Consider the following 20,917-nt stretch of genomic DNA (forward strand, 5'->3'; position numbering starts at 1 on the left):
AAGCTGTACAACACTGCGATTGTGTGCGCAGCTTGCCAAGTGAGAGAAAACAGTACCTGACCACTCTCCTGCCTTTTCTATTCACATGAACATTCGATTGCAAGCTGTTTTGGACAACTTTCTCTCTCTTCTTGCAAAACACTCGGCAGACCTCCGTGCAGCCTCTAGAACACGATGGGAGATGTTTTCTGTGCTGGCACAGTTTCTCCTTGCCAGACAGAGTGGAAAAGCTTTTTGCTAAGATGTAGACGAGAAGAGAGGCTAAAGACGAAGGTACGGTGCTCTGCAGAGCAAAGCACCGCTCCCGGACCTCTTTCGGCAGAAGGCGCACACCGCAGAGCACTGTGAGCGGCAGAATCGTCTTTGCGCGAAGAAGCAGCTTCTTCGTCTCCGGGAGCCGGAGAGAGCGGCAGCTTCGCAAAGTTGATGAAACAAGCTGTACAACACTGCGATTGTGTGCGCAGCTTGCCAACTGAGAGAAAACAGTACCTGACCACTCTCCTGCCTTTTCTATTCACATGAACATTCGATTGCAAGCTGTTTTGGACAACTTTCTTTCTCTTCTTGCAAAACACTCAGCAGACCTGCGTGCAGCCTCTAGAACACGATGGGAGATGTTTTCTGTGCTGGCACAGTTTCTCCTTGCCAGACAGAGTGGAAAAGCTTTTTGCTAAGATGTAGACGAGAAGAGAGGCTAAAGAAGCACGTATGGTGCTTCTCAGAGCTAAGCACAGCTCCCGGGGCTCTTTCGGCGGAAGGCGCACACCGCAGAGCACTGTGAGCGGCAGAATAGTCTTTGGGCGAAGAAGCAGCTTCTTCGTCTCCGGGAGCCGGAGAGAGCGGCAACTTCGCAAAGGTGATGAAACAAGCTGTACGACACTGCGATTGTGTGCGCAGCGTGCCAACTGAGAGAAAACAGTACCTGACCACTCTCCTGCCTTTTCTATTCACATGAACATTCGATTGGAAGCTGTTTTGGACAACTTTCTTTCTCTTCTTGCAAAACACTTGGCAGACCTCCGTGCAGCCTCTAGAAAACGATGGGAGATGTTTTCTGTGCTGGCACAGTTTCTCCTTGCCAGACAGAGTGGAAAAGCTTTTTGCTAAGATGTAGACGAGAAGAGAGGCTAAAGACGAAGGTACGGTGCTCTGCAGAGCAAAGCACCGCTCCCGGACGTCTTTCGGCAGAAGGCGCACACCGCAGAGCACTGTGAGCGGCAGAATCGTCTTTGCGCGAAGAAGCGGCTTCTTCGTCTCCGGGAGCCGGAGAGAGCGGCAGCTTCGCAAAGGTGATGAAACAAGCTGTACAACACTGCGATTGTGTGCGCAGCTTGCCAACTGAGAGAAAACAGTACCTGCCCCCTCTCCTGCCTTTTCTATTCACATGAACATTCGATTGCAAGCTGTTTTGGACAACTTTCTTTCTCTTCTTGCAAAACACTCGGCAGACCTGCGTGCAGCCTCTAGAACACGATGGGAGATGTTTTTTGTGCCGGCACAGTTTCTCCTTGCCAGAAACAGTGGAAAAGCTTTTTGCTAAGATGTAGACGAGAAGAGAGGCTAAAGAAGCAGGTATGGTGCTCTGCAGAGCTAAGCACAGCTCCCGGGCCTCTTTCGGCAGAAGACACACACTGCAGAACACAGTGAGCGGCAGAATCGTCTTTGCGCGAAGAAGCAGCTTCTTCGTCTCCGGGAGCCGGAGAGAGCGGCAACTTCGCAAAGGTGATGAAACAAGCTGTACAACACTGCGATTGTGTGCGCAGCTTGCCAACTGAGAGCAAACTGTACCTGATCACTCTCCTGCCTTTTCTATTCACATGAACATTCGATTGCAAGCTGTTTTGGACAACTTTCTTTCTCTTCGTGCAAAACACTCTGCAGACCTCCGTGCAGCCTCTAGAACACGATGGGAGATGTTTTCTGTGCTGGCACAGTTTCTCCCTGCCAGAAAGAGTGGAAAAGCTTTTTGCTAAGATGTAGACGAGAAGAGAGGCTAAAGACGAAGGTACGGTGCTCTGCAGAGCTAAGCACAGCTCCCGGGCCTCTTTCGGATGAAGACACACACTGCAGAACACAGTGAGCGGCAGAATCGTCTTTGCGCGAAGAAGCAGCTTCTTCGTCTCCGGGAGCCGGAGAGAGCGGCAACTTCGCAAAGGTGATGAAACAAGCTGTACAACACTGCGATTGTGTGCGCAGCTTGCCAACTGAGAGCAAACTGTACCTGATCACTCTCCTGCCTTTTCTATTCACATGAACATTCGATTGCAAGCTGTTTTGGACAACTTTCTTTCTCTTCGTGCAAAACACTCTGCAGACCTCCGTGCAGCCTCTAGAACACGATGGGAGATGTTTTCTGTGCTGGCACAGTTTCTCCCTGCCAGAAAGAGTGGAAAAGCTTTTTGCTAAGATGTAGACGAGAAGAGAGGCTAAAGACGAAGGTACGGTGCTCTGCAGAGCTAAGCACCGCTCCCGGACCTCTTTCGGCAGAAGGCGCACACCGCAGAGCACTGTGAGCGGCAGAATCGTCTTTGCGCGAAGAAGCAGCTTCTTCGTCTCCGGGAGCCGGAGAGAGCGGCAACTTCGCAAAGGTGATGAAACAAGCTGTACAACACTGCGATTGTGTGCGCAGCTTGCCAACTGAGAGAAAACAGTACCTGACCACTCTCCTGCCTTTTCTATTCACATGAACATTCGATTGCAAGCTGTTTTGGACAACTTTCTCTCTCTTCTTGCAAAACACTCGGCAGACCTGCGTGCAGCCTCTAGAACACGATGGGAGATGTTTTCTGTGCTGGCACAGTTTCTCCTTGCCAGACAGAGTGGAAAAGCTTTTTGCTAAGATGTAGACGAGAAGAGAGGCTAAAGACGAAGGTACGGTGCTCTGCAGAGCTAAGCACCGCTCCCGGACCTCTTTCGGCAGAAGGCGCACACCGCAGAGCACTGTGAGCGGCAGAATCGTCTTTGCGCGAAGAAGCAGCTTCTTCGTCTCCGGGAGCCGGAGAGAGCGGCAACTTCGCAAAGGTGATGAAACAAGCTGTACAACACTGCGATTGTGTGCGCAGCTTGCCAACTGAGAGAAAACAGTACCTGACCACTCTCCTGCCTTTTCTATTCACATGAACATTCGATTGGGAGCTGTTTTGGACAACTTTCTTTCTCTTCTTGCAAAACACTCGGCAGACCTGCGTGCAGCCTCTAGAACACGATGGGAGATGTTTTTTGTGCTGGCACAGTTTCTCCTTGCCAGACAGAGTGGAAAAGCTTTTTGCTAAGATGTAGACGAGAAGAGAGGCTAAAGACGAAGGCACGGTGCTCTGCAGAGCTAAGCACCGCTCCCGGGCCTCTTTCGGCAGAAGGCGCACACCGCAGAGCACTGTGAGCGGCAGAATCGTCTTTGCGCGAAGAAGCAGCTTCTTCGTCTCCGGGAGCCGGAGAGAGCGGCAACTTCGCAAAGGTGATGAAACAAGCTGTACAACACTGCGACTGTGTGTGCAGCTTGCCAACTGAGAGAAAACAGTACCTGACCACTCTCCTGCCTTTTCTATTCACATGAACATTCGATTGCAAGCTGTTTTGGACAACTTTCTTTCTCTTCGTGCAAAACACTCTGCAGACCTCCGTGCAGCCTCTAGAACACGATGGGAGATGTTTTCTGTGCTGGCACAGTTTCTCCTTTCCAGACAGAGTGGAAAAGCTTTTTGCTAAGATGTAGACGAGAAGAGAGGCTAAAGACGAAGGTACGGTGCTCTGCAGAGCTAAGCACCGCTCCCGGGCGTCTTTCGGCAGAAGGCGCACACCGCAGAGCACTGTGAGCGGCAGAATCTTCTTTGCGCGAAGAAGCAGCTTCTTCGTCTCCGGGAGCCGGAGAGAGCGGCAACTTCGCAAAGGTGATGAAACAAGCTGTACAACACTGCGATTGTGTGCGCAGCTTGCCAACTGAGAGAAAACAGTACCTGACCACTCTCCTGCCTTTTCTATTCACATTAACATTCGATTGCAAGCTGTTTTGGACAACTTTCTTTCTCTTCTTGCAAAACACTCGGCAGACCTCCGTGCAGCCTCTAGAAGACGATGTGAGATGTTTTCTGTGCTGGCACAGTTTCTCCTTGCCAGACAGAGTGGAAAAGCTTTTTGCTAAGATGTAGACGAGAAGAGAGGCTAAAGACGAAGGTACGGTGCTCTGCAGAGCTAAGCACCGCTCCCGGGCGTCTTTCGGCAGAAGGCGCACACCGCAGAGCACTGTGAGCGGCAGAATCGTCTTTGCGCGAAGAAGCAGCTTCTTCGTCTCCGGGAGCCGGAGAGAGCGGCAACTTCGCAAAGGTGATGAAACAAGCTGTACAACACTGCGATTGTGTGCGCAGTTTGCCAACTGAGAGAAAACAGTACCTGACCACTCCCTGGCCTTTTCTATTCACATGAACATTCGATTGCAAGCTGTTTTGTACAACTTTCTTTCTCTTCTTGCAAAATACTCGGCAGACCTCCGTGCAGCCTCTAGAAGACGATGGGAGATGTTTTCTGTGCTGGCACAGTTTCTCCTTGCCAGACAGAGTGGAAAAGCTTTTTGCTAAGATGTAGACGAGAAGAGAGGCTAAAGACGAAGGTACGGTGCTCTGCAGAGCTAAGCACCGCTCCCGGGCGTCTTTCGGCAGAAGGCGCACACCGCAGAGCACTGTGAGCGGCAGAATCGTCTTTGCGCGAAGAAGCAGCTTCTTCGTCTCCGGGAGCCGGAGAGAGCGGCAGCTTCGCAAAGGTGATGAAACAAGCTGTACAACACTGCGATTTTGTGCGCAGCTTGCCAACTGAGAGAAAACAGTACCTGACCACTCTCCTGCCTTTTGTATTCACATGAACATTCGATTGCAAGCTGTTTTGGACAACTTTCTTTCTCTTCTTGCAAAACACTCGGCAGACCTCCGTGCAGCCTCTAGAACACGATGGGAGATGTTTTCTGTGCTGGCACAGTTTCTCCTTGCCAGACAGAGTGGAAAAGCTTTTTGCTAAGATGTAGACGAGAAGAGAGGCTAAAGACGAAGGTACGGTGCTCTGCAGAGCTAAGCACCGCTCCCGGACCTCTTTCGGCAGAAGGCGCACACCGCAGAGCACTGTGAGCGGCAGAATCGTCTTTGCGCGAAGAAGCAGCTTCTTCGTCTCCGGGAGCCGGAGAGAGCGGCAACTTCGCAAAGGTGATGAAACAAGCTGTACAACACTGCGATTGTGTGCGCAGCTTGCCAACTGAGAGCAAACTGTACCTGATCACTCTCCTGCCTTTTCTATTCACATGAACATTCGATTGCAAGCTGTTTTGGACAACTTTCTTTCTCTTCGTGCAAAACACTCTGCAGACCTCCGTGCAGCCTCTAGAACACGATGGGAGATGTTTTCTGTGCTGGCACAGTTTCTCCCTGCCAGAAAGAGTGGAAAAGCTTTTTGCTAAGATGTAGACGAGAAGAGAGGCTAAAGACGAAGGTACGGTGCTCTGCAGAGCTAAGCACCGCTCCCGGACCTCTTTCGGCAGAAGGCGCACACCGCAGAGCACTGTGAGCGGCAGAATCGTCTTTGCGCGAAGAAGCAGCTTCTTCGTCTCCGGGAGCCGGAGAGAGCGGCAACTTCGCAAAGGTGATGAAACAAGCTGTACAACACTGCGATTGTGTGCGCAGCTTGCCAACTGAGAGAAAACAGTACCTGACCACTCTCCTGCCTTTTCTATTCACATGAACATTCGATTGCAAGCTGTTTTGGACAACTTTCTCTCTCTTCTTGCAAAACACTCGGCAGACCTGCGTGCAGCCTCTAGAACACGATGGGAGATGTTTTCTGTGCTGGCACAGTTTCTCCTTGCCAGACAGAGTGGAAAAGCTTTTTGCTAAGATGTAGACGAGAAGAGAGGCTAAAGACGAAGGTACGGTGCTCTGCAGAGCTAAGCACCGCTCCCGGACCTCTTTCGGCAGAAGGCGCACACCGCAGAGCACTGTGAGCGGCAGAATCGTCTTTGCGCGAAGAAGCAGCTTCTTCGTCTCCGGGAGCCGGAGAGAGCGGCAACTTCGCAAAGGTGATGAAACAAGCTGTACAACACTGCGATTGTGTGCGCAGCTTGCCAACTGAGAGAAAACAGTACCTGACCACTCTCCTGCCTTTTCTATTCACATGAACATTCGATTGGGAGCTGTTTTGGACAACTTTCTTTCTCTTCTTGCAAAACACTCGGCAGACCTGCGTGCAGCCTCTAGAACACGATGGGAGATGTTTTTTGTGCTGGCACAGTTTCTCCTTGCCAGACAGAGTGGAAAAGCTTTTTGCTAAGATGTAGACGAGAAGAGAGGCTAAAGACGAAGGCACGGTGCTCTGCAGAGCTAAGCACCGCTCCCGGGCCTCTTTCGGCAGAAGGCGCACACCGCAGAGCACTGTGAGCGGCAGAATCGTCTTTGCGCGAAGAAGCAGCTTCTTCGTCTCCGGGAGCCGGAGAGAGCGGCAACTTCGCAAAGGTGATGAAACAAGCTGTACAACACTGCGACTGTGTGTGCAGCTTGCCAACTGAGAGAAAACAGTACCTGACCACTCTCCTGCCTTTTCTATTCACATGAACATTCGATTGCAAGCTGTTTTGGACAACTTTCTTTCTCTTCGTGCAAAACACTCTGCAGACCTCCGTGCAGCCTCTAGAACACGATGGGAGATGTTTTCTGTGCTGGCACAGTTTCTCCTTTCCAGACAGAGTGGAAAAGCTTTTTGCTAAGATGTAGACGAGAAGAGAGGCTAAAGACGAAGGTACGGTGCTCTGCAGAGCTAAGCACCGCTCCCGGGCGTCTTTCGGCAGAAGGCGCACACCGCAGAGCACTGTGAGCGGCAGAATCTTCTTTGCGCGAAGAAGCAGCTTCTTCGTCTCCGGGAGCCGGAGAGAGCGGCAACTTCGCAAAGGTGATGAAACAAGCTGTACAACACTGCGATTGTGTGCGCAGCTTGCCAACTGAGAGAAAACAGTACCTGACCACTCTCCTGCCTTTTCTATTCACATTAACATTCGATTGCAAGCTGTTTTGGACAACTTTCTTTCTCTTCTTGCAAAACACTCGGCAGACCTCCGTGCAGCCTCTAGAAGACGATGTGAGATGTTTTCTGTGCTGGCACAGTTTCTCCTTGCCAGACAGAGTGGAAAAGCTTTTTGCTAAGATGTAGACGAGAAGAGAGGCTAAAGACGAAGGTACGGTGCTCTGCAGAGCTAAGCACCGCTCCCGGGCGTCTTTCGGCAGAAGGCGCACACCGCAGAGCACTGTGAGCGGCAGAATCGTCTTTGCGCGAAGAAGCAGCTTCTTCGTCTCCGGGAGCCGGAGAGAGCGGCAACTTCGCAAAGGTGATGAAACAAGCTGTACAACACTGCGATTGTGTGCGCAGTTTGCCAACTGAGAGAAAACAGTACCTGACCACTCCCTGGCCTTTTCTATTCACATGAACATTCGATTGCAAGCTGTTTTGTACAACTTTCTTTCTCTTCTTGCAAAATACTCGGCAGACCTCCGTGCAGCCTCTAGAAGACGATGGGAGATGTTTTCTGTGCTGGCACAGTTTCTCCTTGCCAGACAGAGTGGAAAAGCTTTTTGCTAAGATGTAGACGAGAAGAGAGGCTAAAGACGAAGGTACGGTGCTCTGCAGAGCTAAGCACCGCTCCCGGGCGTCTTTCGGCAGAAGGCGCACACCGCAGAGCACTGTGAGCGGCAGAATCGTCTTTGCGCGAAGAAGCAGCTTCTTCGTCTCCGGGAGCCGGAGAGAGCGGCAGCTTCGCAAAGGTGATGAAACAAGCTGTACAACACTGCGATTTTGTGCGCAGCTTGCCAACTGAGAGAAAACAGTACCTGACCACTCTCCTGCCTTTTGTATTCACATGAACATTCGATTGCAAGCTGTTTTGGACAACTTTCTTTCTCTTCTTGCAAAACACTCGGCAGACCTCCGTGCAGCCTCTAGAACACGATGGGAGATGTTTTCTGTGCTGGCACAGTTTCTCCTTGCCAGACAGAGTGGAAAAGCTTTTTGCTAAGATGTAGACGAGAAGAGAGGCTAAAGACGAAGGTACGGTGCTCTGCAGAGCTAAGCACCGCTCCCGGACCTCTTTCGGCAGAAGGCGCACACCGCAGAGCACTGTGAGCGGCAGAATCGTCTTTGCGCGAAGAAGCAGCTTCTTCGTCTCCGGGAGCCGGAGAGAGCGGCAGCTTCGCAAAGGTGATGAAACAAGCTGTACAACACTGCGATTGTGTGCGCAGCTTGCCAACTGAGAGAAAACAGTACCTGACCACTCTCCTGCCTTTTCTATTCACATGAACATTGGATTGCAAGCTGTTTTGGACAACTTTCTCTCTCTTCTTGCAAAACACTCGGCAGACCTCCGTGCAGCCTCTAGAACACGATGGGAGATGTTTTCTGTGCTGGCACAGTTTCTCCTTGCCAGACAGAGTGGAAAAGCTTTTTGCTAAGATGTAGACGAGAAGAGAGGCTAAAGACGAAGGTACGGTGCTCTGCAGAGCTAAGCACCGCTCCCGGGCCTCTTTCGGCAGAAGGCGCACACCGCAGAGCACTGTGAGCGGCAGAATCGTCTTTGCGCGAAGAAGCAGCTTCTTCGTCTCCGGGAGCCGGAGAGAGCGGCAACTTCGCAAAGGTGATGAAACAAGCTGTACAACACTGCGATTGTGTGCGCAGTTTGCCAACTGAGAGAAAACAGTACCTGACCACTCCCTGGCCTTTTCTATTCACATGAACATTCGATTGCAAGCTGTTTTGGACAACTTTCTTTCTCTTCTTGCAAAATACTCGGCAGACCTCCGTGCAGCCTCTAGAACACGATGGGAGATGTTTTCTGTGCTGGCACAGTTTCTCCTTGCCAGACAGAGTGGAAAAGCTTTTTGCTAAGATGTAGACGAGAAGAGAGGCTAAAGACGAAGGTACGGTGCTCTGCAGAGCTAAGCACCGCTCCCGGGCGTCTTTTGGCAGAAGGCGCACACCGCAGAGCACTGTGAGCGGCAGAATCGTCTTTGCGCGAAGAAGCAGCTTCTTCGTCTCCGGGAGCCTGAGAGAGCGGCAGCTTCGCAAAGGTGATGAAACAAGCTGTACAACACTGCGATTTTGTGCGCAGCTTGCCAAGTGAGAGAAAACAGTACCTGACCACTCTCCTGCCTTTTCTATTCACATGAACATTCGATTGCAAGCTGTTTTGGACAAGTTTCTTTCTCTTCTTGCAAAACACTCGGCAGACCTCCGTGCAGCCTCTAGAACACGATGGGAGATGTTTTCTGTGCTGGCACAGTTTCTCCTTGCCAGACAGAGTGGAAAAGCTTTTTGCTAAGATGTAGACGAGAAGAGAGGCTAAAGACGAAGGTACGGTGCTCTGCAGAGCTAAGCACCGCTCCCGGACCTCTTTCGGCAGAAGGCGCACACCGCAGAGCACTGTGAGCGGCAGAATCGTCTTTGCGCGAAGAAGCAGCTTCTTCGTCTCCGGGAGCCGGAGAGAGCGGCAGCTTCGCAAAGGTGATGAAACAAGCTGTACAACACTGCGATTGTGTGCGCAGCTTGCCAACTGAGAGAAAACAGTACCTGACCACTCTCCTGCCTTTTCTATTCACATGAACATTCGATTGCAAGCTGTTTTGGACAACTTTCTCTCTCTTCTTGCAAAACACTCGGCAGACCTCCGTGCAGCCTCTAGAACACGATGGGAGATGTTTTCTGTGCTGGCACAGTTTCACCTTGCCAGACAGAGTGGAAAAGCTTTTTGCTAAGATGTAGACGAGAAGAGAGGCTAAGGACGAAGGTACGGTGCTCTGCACAGCTAAGCACCGCTCCCGGGCCTCTTTTGGCAGAAGGCGCACACAGCAGAGCACTGTGAGCGGCAGAATCGTCTTTGCGCGAAGAAGCAGCTTCTTCGTCTCCGGGAGCCGGAGAGAGCGGCAACTTCGCAAAGGTGATGAAACAAGCTGTACAACACTGCGATTGTGTGCGCAGTTTGCCAACTGAGAGAAAACAGTACCTGACCACTCCCTGGCCTTTTCTATTCACATGAACATTCGATTGCAAGCTGTTTTGGACAACTTTCTTTCTCTTCTTGCAAAATACTCGGCAGACCTCCGTGCAGCCTCTAGAACATGATGGGAGATGTTTTCTGTGCTGGCACAGTTTCTCCTTGCCAGACAGAGTGGAAAAGCTTTTTGCTAAGATGTAGACGAGAAGAGAGGCTAAAGACGAAGGTACGGTGCTCTGCAGAGCTAAGCACCGCTCCCGGACCTCTTTCGGCAGAAGGCGCTCACCGCAGAGCACTGTGAGCGGCAGAATCGTCTTTGCGCGAAGAAGCAGCTTATTCGTCTCCGGGAGCCGGAGAGAGCGGCAGCTTCGCAAAGGTGATGAAACCAGCTGTACAACACTGCGATTTTGTGCGCAGCTTGCCAACTGAGAGAAAACAGTACCTGACCACTCTCCTGCCTTTTCTATTCACATGAACATTCGATTGCAAGCTGTTTTGGACAACTTTCTTTCTCTTCTTGCAAAACACTCGGCAGACTCCGTGCAGCCTCTAGAACACGATGGGAGATGTTTTTTGTGCTGGCACAGTTTCTCCTTGCCAGACAGAGTGGAAAAGCTTTTTGCTAAGATGTAGACGAGAAGAGAGGGTAAAGACGAAGGTACGGTGCTCTGCAGAGCTAAGCACCGCTCCCGGACGTCTTTCGGCAGAAGGCGCACACCGCAGAGCACTGTGAGCGGCAGAATCGTCTTTGCGCGAAGAAGCAGCTTTTTCGTCTCCGGGAGCCGGAGAGAGCGGCAGCTTCGCAAAGGTGATGAAACAAGCTGTACAACACTGCGATTGTGTGCGCAGCTTGCCAACTGAGAGAAAACAGTACCTGACCACTCTCCTGCCTTTTCTATTCACATGAACATTCGATTGCAAACTGTTTTGGACAACTTTCTTTCTCTTCTTGCAAAACACTCGGCAGACCTCCGTGCAGCCTCTAGAACACGATGGGAGATGTTTTCTGTGCTGGCACAGGTTCTCCTTGCCAGACAGAGTGGAAAAGCTTTTTGCTAAGATGTAGACGAGAAGAGAGGCTAAAGACGAAGGTACGGTGCTCTGCAGAGCTAAGCACCGCTCCCGGGCGTCTTTCGGCAGAAGGCGCACACCGCAGAGCACTGTGAGCGGCAGAATCGTCTTTGCGCGAAGAAGCAGCTTCTTCGTCTCCGGGAGCCGGAGAGAGCGGCAGCTTCGCAAAGGTGATGAAACAAGCTGTACAACACTGCGATTTTGTGCGCAGCTTGCCAACTGAGAGAAAACAGTACCTGACCACTCTCCTGCCTTTTCTATTCACATGAACATTCGATTGCAAGCTGTTTTGGACAACTTTCTTTCTCTTCTTGCAAAACACTCGGCAGACCTCCGTGCAGCCTCTAGAACACGATGGGAGATGTTTTCTGTGCTGGCACAGTTTCTCCTTGCCAGACAGAGTGGAAAAGCTTTTTGCTAAGATGTAGACGAGAAGAGAGGCTAAAGACGAAGGTACGGTGCTCTGCAGAGCTAAGCACCGCTCCCGGACCTCTTTCGGCAGAAGGCGCACACCGCAGAGCACTGTGAGCGGCAGAATCGTCTTTGCGCGAAGAAGCAGCTTCTTCGTCTCCGGGAGCCGGAGAGAGCGGCAACTTCGCAAAGGTGATGAAACAAGCTGTACAACACTGCGATTGTGTGCGCAGCTTGCCAACTGAGAGAAAACAGTACCTGACCACTCTCCTGCCTTTTCTATTCACATGAACATTCGATTGCAAGCTGTTTTGGACAACTTTCTCTCTCTTCTTGCAAAACACTCGGCAGACCTCCGTGCAGCCTCTAGAACACGATGGGAGATGTTTTCTGTGCTGGCACAGTTTCTCCTTGCCAGACAGAGTGGAAAAGCTTTTTGCTAAGATGTAGACGAGAAGAGAGGCTAAGGACGAAGGTACGGTGCTCTGCACAGCTAAGCACCGCTCCCGGGCCTCTTTTGGCAGAAGGCGCACACAGCAGAGCACTGTGAGTGGCAGAATCGTCTTTGCGCGAAGAAGCAGCTTCTTCGTCTCCGGGAGCCGGAGAGAGCGGCAACTTCGCAAAGGTGATGAAACAAGCTGTACAACACTGCGATTGTGTGCGCAGTTTGCCAACTGAGAGAAAACAGTACCTGACCACTCCCTGGCCTTTTCTATTCACATGAACATTCGATTGCAAGCTGTTTTGGACAACTTTCTTTCTCTTCTTGCAAAATACTCGGCAGACCTCCGTGCAGCCTCTAGAACATGATGGGAGATGTTTTCTGTGCTGGCACAGTTTCTCCTTGCCAGACAGAGTGGAAAAGCTTTTTGCTAAGATGTAGACGAGAAGAGAGGCTAAAGACGAAGGTACGGTGCTCTGCAGAGCTAAGCACCGCTCCCGGACCTCTTTCGGCAGAAGGCGCTCACCGCAGAGCACTGTGAGCGGCAGAATCGTCTTTGCGCGAAGAAGCAGCTTATTCGTCTCCGGGAGCCGGAGAGAGCGGCAGCTTCGCAAAGGTGATGAAACCAGCTGTACAACACTGCGATTTTGTGCGCAGCTTGCCAACTGAGAGAAAACAGTACCTGACCACTCTCCTGCCTTTTCTATTCACATGAACATTCGATTGCAAGCTGTTTTGGACAACTTTCTTTCTCTTCTTGCAAAACACTCGGCAGACTCCGTGCAGCCTCTAGAACACGATGGGAGATGTTTTTTGTGCTGGCACAGTTTCTCCTTGCCAGACAGAGTGGAAAAGCTTTTTGCTAAGATGTAGACGAGAAGAGAGGCTAAAGACGAAGGTACGGTGCTCTGCAGAGCTAAGCACCGCTCCCGGACGTCTTTCGGCAGAAGGCGCACACCGCAGAGCACTGTGAGCGGCAGAATCGTCTTTGCGCGAAGAAGCAGCTTTTTCGTCTCCGGGAGCCGGAGAGAGCGGCAGCTTCGCAAAGGTGATGAAACAAGCTGTACAACACTGCGATTGTGTGCGCAGCTTGCCAACTGAGAGAAAACAGTACCTGACCACTCTCCTGCCTTTTCTATTCACATGAACATTCGATTGCAAACTGTTTTGGACAACTTTCTTTCTCTTCTTGCAAAACACTCGGCAGACCTCCGTGCAGCCTCTAGAACACGATGGGAGATGTTTTCTGTGCTGGCACAGGTTCTCCTTGCCAGACAGAGTGGAAAAGCTTTTTGCTAAGATGTAGACGAGAAGAGAGGCTAAAGACGAAGGTACGGTGCTCTGCAGAGCTAAGCACCGCTCCCGGGCGTCTTTCGGCAGAAGGCGCACACCGCAGAGCACTGTGAGCGGCAGAATCGTCTTTGCGCGAAGAAGCAGCTTCTTCGTCTCCGGGAGCCGGAGAGAGCGGCAGCTTCGCAAAGGTGATGAAACAAGCTGTACAACACTGCGATTTTGTGCGCAGCTTGCCAACTGAGAGAAAACAGTACCTGACCACTCTCCTGCCTTTTCTATTCACATGAACATTCGATTGCAAGCTGTTTTGGACAACTTTCTTTCTCTTCTTGCAAAACACTCGGCAGACCTCCGTGCAGCCTCTAGAACACGATGGGAGATGTTTTCTGTGCTGGCACAGTTTCTCCTTGCCAGACAGAGTGGAAAAGCTTTTTGCTAAGATGTAGACGAGAAGAGAGGCTAAAGACGAAGGTACGGTGCTCTGCAGAGCTAAGCACCGCTCCCGGACCTCTTTCGGCAGAAGGCGCACACCGCAGAGCACTGTGAGCGGCAGAATCGTCTTTGCGCGAAGAAGCAGCTTCTTCGTCTCCGGGAGCCGGAGAGAGCGGCAACTTCGCAAAGGTGATGAAACAAGCTGTACAACACTGCGATTGTGTGCGCAGCTTGCCAACTGAGAGAAAACAGTACCTGACCACTCTCCTGCCTTTTCTATTCACATGAACATTCGATTGCAAGCTGTTTTGGACAACTTTCTTTCTCTTCTTGCCAAACACTCGGCAGACCTGCGTGCAGCCTCTAGAACACGATGGGAGATGTTTTTTGTGCTGGCACAGTTTCTCCTTGCCAGACAGAGTTGAAAAGCTTTTTGCTAAGATGTAGACGAGAAGAGAGGCTAAAGACGAAGGTACGGTGCTCTGCAGAGCTAAGCACCGCTCCCGGACCTCTTTCGGCAGAATGCGCACACCGCAGAGCACTGTGAGCGGCAGAATCGTCTTTGCGCGAAGAAGCAGCTTCTTCGTCTCCGGGAGCCGGAGAGAGCGGCAGCTTCGCAAAGGTGATGAAACAAGCTGTACAACACTGCGATTGTGTGCGCAGCTTGCCAACTGAGAGAAAACAGTACCTGACCACTCTCCGGCCTTTTCTATTCACATGAACATTCGATTGCAAGCTGTTTTGGACAACTTTCTTTCTCTTCTTGCAAAATACTCGGCAGACCTCCGTGCAGCCTCTAGAACACGATGGGAGATGTTTTCTGTGCTGGCACAGTTTCTCCTTGCCAGACAGAGTGGAAAAGCTTTTTGCTAAGATGTAGACGAGAAGAGAGGCTAAAGACGAAGGTACGGTGCTCTGCAGAGCTAAGCACCGTTCCCGGACCTCTTTCGGCAGAAGGCGCACACCGCAGAGCACTGTGTGCGGCAGAATCGTCTTTGGGCGAAAAAGCAGCTTCTTCGTCTCCGGGAGCCGGAGAGAGCGGCAGCTTCGCAAAGGTGATGAAACAAGCTGTACAACACTGCGATTGTGTGCGCAGCTTGCCAAGTGAGAGAAAACAGTACCTGACCACTCTCCTGCCTTTTCTATTCACATGAACATTCGATTGCAAGCTGTTTTGGACAACTTTCTTCTTGCAAAACACTCGGCAGACCTCCGTGCAGCCTCTAGAACATGATGGGAGATGTTTTCTGTGCTGGCACAGTTTCTCCTTGCCAGACAGAGTGGAAAAGCTTTTTGCTAAGATGTAGACGAGAAGAGAGGCTAAAGACGAAGGTACGGTGCTCTGCAGAGCTAAGCACCGCTCCCGGACCTCTTTCGGCAGAAGGCGCTCACCGCAGAGCACTGTGAGCGGCAGAATCGTCTTTGCGCGAAGAAGCAGCTTATTCGTCTCCGGGAGCCGGAGAGAGCGGCAGCTTCGCAAAGGTGATGAAACCAGCTGTACAACACTGCGATTTTGTGCGCAGCTTGCCAACTGAGAGAAAACAGTACCTGACCACTCTCCTGCCTTTTCTATTCACATGAACATTCGATTGCAAGCTGTTTTGGACAACTTTCTTTCTCTTCTTGCAAAACACTCGGCAGACTCCGTGCAGCCTCTAGAACACGATGGGAGATGTTTTTTGTGCTGGCACAGTTTCTCCTTGCCAGACAGAGTGGAAAAGCTTTTTGCTAAGATGTAGACGAGAAGAGAGGCTAAAGACGAAGGTACGGTGCTCTGCAGAGCTAAGCACCGCTCCCGGACGTCTTTCGGCAGAAGGCGCACACCGCAGAGCACTGTGAGCGGCAGAATCGTCTTTGCGCGAAGAAGCAGCTTTTTCGTCTCCGGGAGCCGGAGAGAGCGGCAGCTTCGCAAAGGTGATGAAACAAGCTGTACAACACTGCGATTGTGTGCGCAGCTTGCCAACTGAGAGAAAACAGTACCTGACCACTCTCCTGCCTTTTCTATTCACATGAACATTCGATTGCAAACTGTTTTGGACAACTTTCTTTCTCTTCTTGCAAAACACTCGGCAGACCTCCGTGCAGCCTCTAGAACACGATGGGAGATGTTTTCTGTGCTGGCACAGGTTCTCCTTGCCAGACAGAGTGGAAAAGCTTTTTGCTAAGATGTAGACGAGAAGAGAGGCTAAAGACGAAGGTACGGTGCTCTGCAGAGCTAAGCACCGCTCCCGGGCGTCTTTCGGCAGAAGGCGCACACCGCAGAGCACTGTGAGCGGCAGAATCGTCTTTGCGCGAAGAAGCAGCTTCTTCGTCTCCGGGAGCCGGAGAGAGCGGCAGCTTCGCAAAGGTGATGAAACAAGCTGTACAACACTGCGATTTTGTGCGCAGCTTGCCAACTGAGAGAAAACAGTACCTGACCACTCTCCTGCCTTTTCTATTCACATGAACATTCGATTGCAAGCTGTTTTGGACAACTTTCTTTCTCTTCTTGCAAAACACTCGGCAGACCTCCGTGCAGCCTCTAGAACACGATGGGAGATGTTTTCTGTGCTGGCACAGTTTCTCCTTGCCAGACAGAGTGGAAAAGCTTTTTGCTAAGATGTAGACGAGAAGAGAGGCTAAAGACGAAGGTACGGTGCTCTGCAGAGCTAAGCACCGCTCCCGGACCTCTTTCGGCAGAAGGCGCACACCGCAGAGCACTGTGAGCGGCAGAATCGTCTTTGCGCGAAGAAGCAGCTTCTTCGTCTCCGGGAGCCGGAGAGAGCGGCAACTTCGCAAAGGTGATGAAACAAGCTGTACAACACTGCGATTGTGTGCGCAGCTTGCCAACTGAGAGAAAACAGTACCTGACCACTCTCCTGCCTTTTCTATTCACATGAACATTCGATTGCAAGCTGTTTTGGACAACTTTCTTTCTCTTCTTGCCAAACACTCGGCAGACCTGCGTGCAGCCTCTAGAACACGATGGGAGATGTTTTTTGTGCTGGCACAGTTTCTCCTTGCCAGACAGAGTTGAAAAGCTTTTTGCTAAGATGTAGACGAGAAGAGAGGCTAAAGACGAAGGTACGGTGCTCTGCAGAGCTAAGCACCGCTCCCGGACCTCTTTCGGCAGAATGCGCACACCGCAGAGCACTGTGAGCGGCAGAATCGTCTTTGCGCGAAGAAGCAGCTTCTTCGTCTCCGGGAGCCGGAGAGAGCGGCAGCTTCGCAAAGGTGATGAAACAAGCTGTACAACACTGCGATTGTGTGCGCAGCTTGCCAACTGAGAGAAAACAGTACCTGACCACTCTCCGGCCTTTTCTATTCACATGAACATTCGATTGCAAGCTGTTTTGGACAACTTTCTTTCTCTTCTTGCAAAATACTCGGCAGACCTCCGTGCAGCCTCTAGAACACGATGGGAGATGTTTTCTGTGCTGGCACAGTTTCTCCTTGCCAGACAGAGTGGAAAAGCTTTTTGCTAAGATGTAGACGAGAAGAGAGGCTAAAGACGAAGGTACGGTGCTCTGCAGAGCTAAGCACCGTTCCCGGACCTCTTTCGGCAGAAGGCGCACACCGCAGAGCACTGTGTGCGGCAGAATCGTCTTTGGGCGAAAAAGCAGCTTCTTCGTCTCCGGGAGCCGGAGAGAGCGGCAGCTTCGCAAAGGTGATGAAACAAGCTGTACAACACTGCGATTGTGTGCGCAGCTTGCCAAGTGAGAGAAAACAGTACCTGACCACTCTCCTGCCTTTTCTATTCACATGAACATTCGATTGCAAGCTGTTTTGGACAACTTTCTTCTTGCAAAACACTCGGCAGACCTCCGTGCAGCCTCTAGAACATGATGGGAGATGTTTTCTGTGCTGGCACAGTTTCTCCTTGCCAGACAGAGTGGAAAAGCTTTTTGCTAAGATGTAGACGAGAAGAGAGGCTAAAGACGAAGGTACGGTGCTCTGCAGAGCTAAGCACCGCTCCCGGGCGTCTTTCGGCAGAAGGCGCACACCGCAGAGCACTGTGAGCGGCAGAATCGTCTTTGCGCGAAGAAGCAGCTTCTTCGTCTCCGGGAGCCGGAGAGAGCGGCAACTTCGCAAAGGTGATGAAACAAGCTGTACAACGCTGCGATTGTGTGCGCAGCTTGCCAACTGAGAGAAAACAGTACCTGACCACTCTCCTGCCATTTCTATTCACATGAACATTCGATTGCAAGCTGTTTTGGACAACTTTCTTTCTCTTCTTGCAAAATACTCGGCAGACCTCCGTGGAGCCTCTAGAACACGATGGGAGATGTTTTCTGTGCTGGCACAGTTTCTCCTTGCCAGACAGAGTGGAAAAGCTTTTTGCTAAGATGTAGACGAGAAGAGAGGCTAAAGACGAAGGTACGGTGCTCTGCAGAGCTAAGCACCGCTCCCGGGCGTCTTTCGGCAGAAGGCGCACACCGCAGAGCACTGTGAGCGGCAGAATCGTCTTTGCGCGAAGAAGCAGCTTCTTCGTCTCCGGGAGCCGGAGAGAGCGACAACTTGGCAAAGGTGATGAAACAAGCTGTACAACACTGCGATTGTGTGCGCAGCTTGCCAACTGAGAGAAAACAGTACCTGACCACTCTCCGGCCTTTTCTATTCACATGAACATTCGATTGCAAGCTGTTTTGGACAACTTTCTTTCTCTTCTTGCAAAACACTCGGCAGACCTCCGAGCAGCCTCTAGAACACGATGGGAGATGTTTTCTGTGCTGGCACAGTTTCTCCTTGCCAGACAGAGTGGAAAAGCTTTTTGCTAAGATGTAGACGAGAAGAGAGGCTAAAGACGAAGGTACGGTGCTCTGCAGAGCTAAGCACCGCTCCCGGACCTCTTTCGGCAGAAGGCGCACACCGCAGAGCACTGTGAGCGGCAGAATCGTCTTTGCGCGAAGAAGCAGCTTCTTCGTCTCCGGGAGCCGGAGAGAGCGGCAGCTTCGCAAAGGTGATGAAACAAGCTGTACAACACTGCGATTGTGTGCGCCGCTTGCCAACTGAGAGAAAACAGTACCTGACCACTCTCCTGCCTTTTCTATTCACATGAACATTCGATTGCAAGCTGTTTTGGACAACTTTCTTTCTCTTCTTGCCAAACATTCGGCAGACCTCCGTGCAGCCTCTAGAACACGATGGGAGATGTTTTCTGTGCTGGCACAGTTTCTCCTTGCCAGACAGAGTGGAAAAGCTTTTTGCTAAGATGTAGACGAGAAGAGAGGCTAAAGACGAAGGTACGGTGCTCTGCAGAGCTAAGCACCGCTCCCGGACCTCTTTCGGCAGAAGGCGCACACCGCAGAGCACTGTGAGCGGCAGAATCGTCTTTGCGCGAAGAAGCAGCTTCTTCGTCTCCGGGAGCCGGAGAGAGCGGCAGCTTCGCAAAGGTGATGAAACAAGCTGTACAACACTGCGATTGTGTGCGCAGCTTGCCAACTGAGAGAAAACAGTACCTGACCACTCTCCGGCCTTTTCTATTCACATGAACATTCGATTGCAAGCTGTTTTGGACAACTTTCTTTCTCTTCTTGCAAAATACTCGGCAGACATCCGTGCAGCCTCTAGAACACGATGGGAGATGTTTTCTGTGCTGGCACAGTTTCTCCTTGCCAGACAGAGTGGAAAAGCTTTTTGCTAAGATGTAGACGAGAAGAGAGGCTAAAGACGAAGGTACAGTGCTCTGCAGAGCTAAGCACCGCTCCCGGACCTCTTTCGGCAGAAGGCGCACACCGCAGAGCACTGTGAGCGGCAGAATCGTCTTTGGGCGAAAAAGCAGCTTCTTCGTCTCCGGGAGCCGGAGAGAGCGGCAGCTTCGCAAAGGTGATGAAACAAGCTGTACAACACTGCGATTGTGTGCGCAGCTTGCCAAGTGAGAGAAAACATTACCTGACCACTCTCCTGCCTTTTCTATTCACATGAACATTCGATTGCAAGCTGTTTTGGACAACTTTCTCTCTCTTCTTGCAAAACACTCGGCAGACCTCCGTGCAGCCTCTAGAACACGATGGGAGATGTTTTCTGTGCTGGCACAGTTTCTCCTTGCCAGACAGAGTGGAAAAGCTTTTTGCTAAGATGTAGACGAGAAGAGAGGCTAAAGACGAAGGTACGGTGCTCTGCAGAGCTAAGCACCGCTCCCGGGCCTCTTTCGGCAGAAGGCGCACACAGCAGAGCACTGTGAGCGGCAGAATCGTCTTTGCGCGAAGAAGCAGCTTCTTCGTCTCCGGGAGCCGGAGAGAGCGGCAACTTCGCAAAGGTGATGAAACAAGCTGTACAACACTGCGATTGTGTGCGCAGCTTGCCAACTGAGAGAAAACAGTACCTGACCACTCTCCTGCCATTTCTATTCACATGAACATTCGATTGCAAGCTGTTTTGGACAACTTTCTTTCTCTTCTTGCAAAATACTCGGCAGACCTCCGTGGAGCCTCTAGAACACGATGGGAGATGTTTTCTGTGCTGGCACAGTTTCTCCTTGCCAGACAGAGTGGAAAAGGTTTTTGCTAAGATGTAGACGAGAAGAGAGGCTAAAGACGAAGGTACGGTGCTCTGCAGAGCTAAGCACCGCTCCCGGGCCTCTTTCGGCAGAAGGCGCACACCGCAGAGCACTGTGAGCGGCAGAATCGTCTTTGCGCGAAGAAGCAGCTTCTTCGTCTCCGGGAGCCGGAGAGAGCGACAACTTGGCAAAGGTGATGAAACAAGCTGTACAACACTGCGATTGTGTGCGCAGCTTGCCAACTGAGAGAAAACAGTACCTGACCACTCTCCTGCCTTTTCTATTCACATGAACATTCGATTGCAAGCTGTTTTGGACAACTTTCTTTCTCTTCTTGCAAAACACTCGGCAGACCTCCGTGCAGCCTCTAGAACACGATGGGAGATGTTTTCTGTGCTGGCACAGTTTCTCCTTGCCAGACAGAGTGGAAAAGCTTTTTGCTAAGATGTAGAGGAGAAGAGAGGCTAAAGACGAAGGTACGGTGCTCTGCAGAGCTAAGCACCGCACCCGGACCTCTTTCGGCAGAAGGCGCACACCGCAGAGCACTGTGAGCGGCAGAATCGTCTTTGGGCGAAAAAGCAGCTTCTTCGTCTCCGGGAGCCGGAGAGAGCGGCAACTTCGCAAAGGTGATGAAACAAGCTGTACAACACTGCGATTGTGTGCGCAGCTTGCCAACTGAGAGAAAACAGTACCTGACCACTCCCTGGCCTTTTCTATTCACATGAACATTCGATTGCAAGCTGTTTTGGACAACTTTCTTTCTCTTCTTGCAAAATACTCGGCA

Source organism: Melozone crissalis, unplaced genomic scaffold (genome assembly GCF_028551555.1).
Source record: "Melozone crissalis strain CALT ecotype California unplaced genomic scaffold, PUWL_Pcris_2 ptg000223l_1, whole genome shotgun sequence".
Lineage (NCBI taxonomy): Eukaryota > Metazoa > Chordata > Aves > Passeriformes > Passerellidae > Melozone > Melozone crissalis.